The sequence below is a fragment of the Loxodonta africana genome, chromosome 1 (assembly GCF_030014295.1).
Source record: "Loxodonta africana isolate mLoxAfr1 chromosome 1, mLoxAfr1.hap2, whole genome shotgun sequence".
In the NCBI taxonomy this organism is placed as follows: Eukaryota; Metazoa; Chordata; class Mammalia; order Proboscidea; family Elephantidae; genus Loxodonta; species Loxodonta africana.
The window spans coordinates 76,557,731-76,563,826 of NC_087342.1; the positions used below are offsets into that span (position 1 = coordinate 76,557,731).

Here is a 6,096-nt window from a genome sequence, read left to right on the forward strand (position 1 = left end):
CTGTCACTTCCGCTGTTTTTTCCCCTTGTCTCCTTTTTCTCTTCTGGCTCTCCTTATAGAGAACACTGCCAGCCTAAATGACCAAAATAAATTTTGTCTGTGATATTTCTCTTGAGTTCCTACAAGTCCCAGCACACCTGCATCTGGGCGTAAAGACAGGAAATTTTATTTTGGTTTAATGAAATTTATTTTAAGGAGTAGAAAAGAAGAAGCATCAAAGTAAATACAGGAGGAAACCGGCGAAAATTCTGTTCTCTGGGCCTACTAGAAAACAAACTCTAGTAAAAAGCAATAATCAACTCAAAGGTTTTTTTTTTTTTTTTTTTGCACATTAAAAATATTGTTCGAAAACATTAAATATTTTAAACGTGGAACATAATTCTAATGGTATAGGAGGATATACAGTTAACAGCAAATTCCTTCTCCATTCATGACATTTAACTGCACAGTTTATACTCCACCCTCCCAATGGTCACTGAAACCAGTATTTAAAATCTTAGGTGACTTTAAAGAATACATAAAACTTAAAAAGTTACCAAAAAAAAAAAAAAAAAAAACCCTGCAAATTTAACAGATTTCAGAGTCAAAACCTGGGAAAAATCCTTAATGATATTTTGATTATGATGTTAATCTGGTCGCTATGCCACCTACGAAACACCAGCTACAATGAGTTGCCGCTGTTTCTTTAGTAATTGCGTTCTTTGTACAAGTTTTCTTCTTTTATATTTTTTTTCATTTGTTCTTGTGCTGATTTGCATACATCTTGGGAATATTGCTTTTAGCATAGTATTTGTTTTGATTGAAGTGAGAGTTGTTTTTTTTTTCTTTTTCTGGGTTGGAAAGCTGCAGACATTTCATGTGGAATAGGGGATGGGATGGATTCCACTCCAACAGATATTCTTATTATAATACCACATTGTTTGTGTGAGATTTTTAAGCATTTTTTCCCACAACCAATACATATTACTAACTCCATATGTGTCCAAAATGTGGATTCTCCCCTCCTGCCATCCTCTACTGGACTTATTCACTGTTTGCTTCCTCCCAATATAGTCCTTTGTATAAATGGTTTACTCAAACATTCGCGGGTTCTACTTCATAACAAATGAGTTCTCTGAAGCTTCTGCAGCTGGATGCAAACATATTTCACTATTTAAAACCAGAGACTGTCTATTTTCTCCCTCAGAGTTATGTCACTTAACCATTAAACACTATGCACTTCTGGAATTTTTGCAAGTATTGTACTGGGGAAATATGACTTATGGTCTTACTACACTCCTGTTGACCTTCACAGTATATGGAATTCACTCTTCATCCCCCATCATTCATATAAATAGAATGCTTTAAGTTTGTTCAAAATTGAAGTTTGCTTTATTCTTTCTTATATTCCTCCAAATTTTCATTTTCTTTCCTAGATGAAAATGTAAAAAGAATGTCTTTACTATGCAACTGTAAAACCCTAAGTTTTTTTATCTCATACATCGATATCATCAGAAAATTGCATAGGTGAGTTGAAATCAGAAAATTGAGAGAAGAGATTGTTAATGCATATTTTCTCTCTGTTCAAAATTGGTAGCCACATTTGATTAAAACCTATAGACATATGGGTTACTGTAATTATCATAGAAGGAAAGTAGGAGCATTCTTTCCCTGTCTGGTTTTTCTTACTAAGCCTAAGAGGACCCAGCCTAATGTAGGAAGAAAGAAAGCATGGAATGAAGTAGATTAGTATATGTCCAGAGAAAGCAGAAACTTAGTTTACCCACAGCCAATGCCAATCACTCTGCATATATGGATGATAAAGTTGCCATAGGAAAAAAAATTAGGTATCTTCTGTTCCCCAGCCAAAAAAGGTTATATGTATATTAGTGTATGAGCCTCAGTCTAAAAATTAAGTACTACCAGCTGAATTATTTAAGCTCTCTGGCCTTCTTTATTGCTTCCATTAAGAAAAAACCCAGGTATTTCTTTGAAGTGTGATCAGAACCATTTTTGTAATGTTTGCCTATCAAAAGTATTGCCACATACATCAACACCCTTTTAATGTCTGTATTCTAGAATATTCTGTGGATAGATCATTTTATTGTCTGCAAACTAAACATACACTGCTGACAAGATTAGACATTTTCTGGTATTGAGATTGTCCTAAAATGGAATTTATCATGCTAATGACCAGAGATCGGCTCAAAGTTCATTTGTCTCACACCAAACAAGTGACTCCATTTAAGATTGTTTTAATACACTTCATTACCCATGTGTTAGATGCCGTCTTGTTGTGAGATGAAACTCAAAGAGTTTGGTCAAAATCAATTTCTCTTTCCTATCCCGAAAGAATTTAGATGCATTGAGTTTCAATTTAAAAATGAAGAGGTAAAACAGCATTTTGTCGTAAGAGAAGTGTGGCTAAAAAAGCAGCCTACAGCTTCCAGAAGTTGGCCTGGCACCCAGATATAGACCATGTTGCTCTCCTATTGAACATAAGCAATCTCATAGAGTACAAATAATAGACAAAGTTACTCTGAGACCATAATGAAGCAAGAAAAAAACAAGGCCACTTCATATTTTTATCTAAGAACAGACAAAAACAGAGTCACTGTGCCAGCTACAGAATACCAAACATTCTCTTTCTCAGCTTAAATGAGTGACTGCTATTTTTGTTTGTTTGTTTTTACCAATCACAACTTTATCCTTGCTGTAGTTTGTCTCCCTATAAATTAGATTAATTAAGATACCCAGTCATAGAATAGCCCCTGGCTTCTGACAGCATCCAATCTAGAGCTTCTTATTCACTCCTCCAAATCACCCAACCAAAGCCTACCTCCTAGAATAGCTTCTTTTTAACACCCTCTTACTCAAACACGTCATGATTCCCCATAGTGCGCATGTTCCCACCCTGCAATGAGTAATAAACTGAATTTATTTGACTGTAGGTATATTCCTGCAGTGTTTGGCTAGAGGACACTGATACTATCCACAAAATATCAAAGGGTTATAAATCGTTTTTTGGAGTTCAAACACAGACACTTGCATTAATTCAAGGCACATTACCATTATTGGTCTATGTACGGTCCTTCTTTTGACTTAATAATTGATTGATTGATTGCTTCACATTTTCCCTTTCCCACCATAACACACTCCATGGCTTCTAATTCCAGCAGCAACTATTTTACTGCTTAATATGTAACTTTTTATTTGGATGTTTTCTTGTGAAATATGTAATTTTGTTTGCATGTTTTTATTTTGTATAGATGGTAAAGTATTCATACATAATTTTTACATTTAATCTATTACTTCTACTTGCTGTATGATACTTCAGTGTGTGCATCCACACCAGTTTTGATTATTAACTTGCCAAGTAGTGGACAAATTGGCTAAGAATCTCACCAGTATAAATGCCACTGCATTGAACATACTCATAGATAGCTTCCTATAGAATTATTGGGAAAGTTCACTGGGATTTGATTTTATTTAATTGTATGGTGCCAGATTTCTATTCAAAATGACTCCATAAAATTCCACCCAGCATTTCACAAGCATTTGAATATCCCTACAATACTCTGAAAAATTTTGTCATTATAATTTAAAGGGTATCAGGTGGTACACAGGTGGAAGCAGACTGGGACAACAGTTGAACGCCAGGACCTTGGAGCCAAAAGCATGCAAGGTTAAAGTTCAGACATTGTTTTCCATTGTGTCTCAAAGATTACAATGATTTTAAGCACATGTAGGAATTTTAGGTTATCTTATCTGTAAATTGGTCTGTGTAAAGACCTCTCTTTGACTGATTGACTGACTCTTCCTTATCTTCATAATGGACTCCTTCCAACCTCTCTCACAAAGGCAATTTTAAATGCATGTAATGTTTACATTTTTACTAAAATGTGTCCCTGCAAAAGAGATGTTAGTATTATATGTACAATTAATTTTATTTTACCTGAATAATGTTTAGCTATCTATCTCACTTTCATTCTGAAATTTTCACCATATCTTTTGGATTCAGCCATATATACTTACCTGTTCCTTTCAGTACTGCATAATACTTCCTGGTGTGAATCCACTTGTCTTTGATACAAAGTACAACTTAGCTGAATATGAAATTCTTGACTCACATTACGTTTCTTTAACTTTCTTGTAGGTGTTTTCCACTCTCTTGAAATTGAATATTAACCTAGAGAGGGCTGCTTCCAGTATAATATTCTTCCCCAAAGGTGATTTTTTTATTGGCTGTCTGAGTGATTATTCCTTTATTTTCCAAGTTGAATAATTTTACAAGAAAATATCCTGGTCTGACTAGTTGGGATCAATTTTCCATTGTAAGCTTTGTATTATACATATCTCCTTTCCTATAGTCCACATCTGTAAGTCTTTTTCTCTAGTTAATGCTATCACCTTTTTATGTTGCCCTATTCCTGCCATCTCTTCTTTCTCACCCAGAACTTTGCTAACATCTTTCTTTATTCTGTATGGGAACTAAACTCATTAGCCTCTGAATTTACTATTTGTTTCTTCCAATCATTTGTGAAGCCCACAGAAACACTTTCGTCCCCTGAAAGTACTGGAAGAGACAAGGAGTGTTGACAAAAGAATTTTCTCTGGCATCTCTGCGCATCAGAATTAAGGCATTAATTTTTACTAATGTAATTTGAACCAATTTGTGGCTCTTAGCTCTGCAGATTTCTAGACATCTCACTTCCTTCCAACATGTGTGGCATACCGCCAATTTCTCTCCATCTCTGGGCCAAGATAGTTTTTTTCTTTTTTAACCTTTCTCTAAGTAGTCTTGGATTCTGCACCCAAATCCTGTTGATTAAAAAAGTCTTTCTGAGAATCAGGCTCTGGGACCCAGGGGCTGAAAAGATCTAATGTGTGGGGAGCTCTTTATAAACTGTTAAGAAACACACAGCTCGAAAACAAGTAGTAATAATCCCTGCACTGGAGATAACAAAAGCCCAGACACTAGAGAGGCACCAGCACCACACTCCAGGCTAAATCCAGCAGGTTAAATCATACCACTGGTGGCCTGATAAGGAAATTGCCAAAGACTCCATTTACCATGGAGGAGAAATCCAGAACAACAAACCAACTCTGAATGATAGAGACAGGTTGTGGTGTTAATCCCTAGCACAGGCAGAAGCAGACTGGGACACCAGCTGAGCACCAGGCCTTGGAGACAAAAGCATGCAAGGTTCAAGTTCTGACCTGCAGCTCTGTAGCTCTGTAGCTCTGAGGTCTTGGCTCCACTATTTCTGTGGACTCTAAATCCATCAACCCCCAAAAAAGGGACTCTATGGTCTGTAAAATGAGCACGTGGTGCGAATGCCACAAATTAAAAGGCATGTAAAAACCTTTGGAATGGTGATATATAATAAGGGTTTGAAAAATAGGATCTGCTCTGTATCAGTTTTTTATACTAACAAATTCAACCCTGAATCTGCAAACAACTTGATAATTTTAGGGGTATCCCTTGTGGAACATAAGAAAACGTGGGTTCATAACTCTATCTGGAAGTCCTCGATTTAAATAGATTTCATCGTTTGGCCTCAAACAAACCAATTTTCAATTTCTTAATCTGTAAAAAGGGGAAAAAAAATTATGTGATTGGTACTTCACTCATGTCTTGGTACCCCATAAAAATATCTGTTAGTGCTACTACCTTCTGTGTGTCCTGACAGCCCTTGACTTGACAGTGGCTAAGAGGGTGTCGCCTCAGTGCTATTACAGCAGGAGTCTGGCAAGATGTTAAGTGTTAAACCTCAGAGCGATTCGTGCTGGCTATGACCTGAGGCATTTAATGAAGTAAAGGAAATTGTCCTTCGTAGATTATGCTAATTTTAAGGTAAGGTCCACAGAATGTCTTGAGAAAGCCTCCAAAGACGGGGAAAGAGGACGCTGTCTGATATTACGCATGGAGGATGAGCGTTGGAGAGGAACAACTGGAGTGCAGGAACTTGGGTTGATTGTGGCTAAATGACTTGAGAAACCTCAGGAAGGTCACACAAAGTTGATGGTAAAACCGTAGTCGACAGGATTCGAACCTGCGCGGGGAAACCCCAATGGATTTCAAGTCCATCGCCTTAACCACTCGGCCACGACTAC

The 6,096-nt window shown here is 36.7% G+C and overlaps 1 non-coding gene across 1 annotated transcript; it reads right to left on the bottom strand.

The window, feature by feature from the left end:
* Positions 1-6,014: 6,014 nt before the first annotated feature.
* TRNAS-UGA (transfer RNA serine (anticodon UGA)) lies at positions 6,015-6,096 on the bottom strand. The gene has a single exon. It is a non-coding gene; the product is annotated as a tRNA-Ser (tRNA).